Source organism: Micropterus dolomieu, unplaced genomic scaffold (assembly GCF_021292245.1).
Source record: "Micropterus dolomieu isolate WLL.071019.BEF.003 ecotype Adirondacks unplaced genomic scaffold, ASM2129224v1 contig_12813, whole genome shotgun sequence".
NCBI lineage: Eukaryota > Metazoa > Chordata > Actinopteri > Centrarchiformes > Centrarchidae > Micropterus > Micropterus dolomieu.
In genome coordinates, this window is record NW_025741799.1 from 1,253 (window position 1) to 3,257 (window position 2,005).

The 2,005-nt window shown below is 36.6% G+C and overlaps 1 long non-coding RNA gene across 1 annotated transcript; it reads left to right on the plus strand.

Annotated features, from left to right (window-relative positions):
* The first annotated feature begins 321 nt into the window (after window positions 1-321).
* Window positions 322-1,999, plus strand: LOC123966157. Its single transcript, XR_006823909.1, has 3 exons — window positions 322-672; window positions 865-908; window positions 1,096-1,999. It is a non-coding gene; the product is annotated as an uncharacterized LOC123966157 (long non-coding RNA).
* The last annotated feature ends 6 nt before the right edge of the window (window positions 2,000-2,005 follow it).

The following is a 2,005-nucleotide window of genomic DNA, read 5'->3' on the forward strand; positions in this document are numbered from 1 at the left end:
CTGAACATGCACACTCTAGGAGTAAAGCAATGAGCAATACACACTTGAGGAGAGATGAATACACACACACTCACGCACACATCAGTGGGCAGCCCAGGTAGCTTATCCCCCCCTATCACTGTTCACAATCTGCTTCAATAACCTTTAGGCCAGGCAGTAGGATAATTAGGCTAAATTTCGGCTATGAAATCACTGAATCTAATGGCTAAAGAGCAGTTCATTCCAGGAACTATAACGATAAAAGCGTCCAGACAGACTGACCAGCTATAAGCAAAGTCTCACCTTGTTAGCTCTTCTTTTTATTGTTCTCAAAATCGCTTTAAAAGCGATCCCCAACAATATTGTTCTCAATCTCGTTATAGTTTTATCATATTAACGAGAACAATATTTTTTTATATAGTTATCGTTTTTGGTGTGAATGGCCCTTTATATATGTATTCTTCAGTTATTTAGCTGTATTTTCTGACGTTTTCAAAGTTCAAGGACAATGCTTAAAGTTGTTCCCCAGGTTTTATGAAACTTTAAGTTTAACTTTAAGTTTAATTTCCAGGGTTTTTTTACATTTATGGTTAATTAATATTATTATTATTATTGTCATTTTAAGGTTGCCGGAAATGTAGTAGGCAAAAAGTTTTCAAATATGACTCCATAACAGGACGAAGGATAAATGAGGTAAGAAATATATTTTTCATTAGGCTGTCTGATTATCTCTCCATTGTCTGTGGCTCATCTGGCATTTCACATATCACAAAATACTGACCATTTAAGCATTGGTAATTTGAGTCCATTTAAGTTCAACTGAAGGCCAAGTGGCCTTGCCCCAAAAATTATGAAATTCAAAACCTGATTATATGTTTTCTGTAGGGGCAAGAGGAAGTAAGGGTGAAATGGTTACCTTGCTCTGCATGGTAAGTACTGCTTTATATTGGTTTATATTGCCTTCATACATGTACTCTTTTTCCACTTTTTACCATCTCATAGGTAGTGGATAAAGGTTGAAATTTATATTGTAGCACACACAACTTTAAATGTACAGGTGGGTCTCAAAGTTTTGCAACCAAAAAGTAGCGTTGAGAGAATTGTCATGTCCACTAGGTTTTAGGTCCAGCGTCAATGCAGCCTTCTACCTGGAGATTTTAGAGCATGGTTCCATCTGCTGACGAGCTTTACGCACATGCTGATATCCTTTTCCAGCAGGACTCTGCCCCTGCCACAGTGCGAAAACTGCTAGTAACTGGGTTGCTTAGCATGGTATTGCTGTGCTTAACTCGTCTCACCTGAACCCCATAGAGAGGACAATGATAGAAACCAAACCCAACATTAGAGACAACTTCAAGGTCACTATCAAAGCAACATGGGCTTTTATAACACCTCAGCAATGCCATACACTGATGGCCTCCACACCACACCACACCGATGCAGGAATTTGTGCAAAAGCAGCCACACCAAGTATAGAGTGTATGCATTAACAATTTTTGATAAGTCAGATTTGTTAATTTATTTTTGAAAGGTCGACATTTCTGTATTCCTCTTTATTATAATGTAGTGAGTTGATTGATTTTTTAACTTTTAAATTTTTTTTTCATGAGCTTTAATCAAGATTAAATCAACACAAATTGCTTCAAATGTTGCACAATATTGTAATTGTAGACCCATAGGGTATATACCAATATACCAATTGGTATAGGGTGGATTAAATGCAGTGTCAAATATTGTCTACAGGATTTAGCCACTTGCTCTTTTCAGTACTATGCATAATTCCCCCGGTGTAATGTCTATGTAGGAAGTAGACCTTCACCAATATATTGGCAGAACATCAGTATCGGCCAAGCTCATCCTTGTTGACTGATGTCAGCTATTGACTTTCTATGACTTTATCTATGAGAGTGGCTGATGTTTATCTGTTACATTTCATCAAGGACTATATATGTATAGGTTTTATAAAAACAATGAAATACAAGACCGTACAATATTTTTTGAAAATATTTATGCTGTGAAACTATTG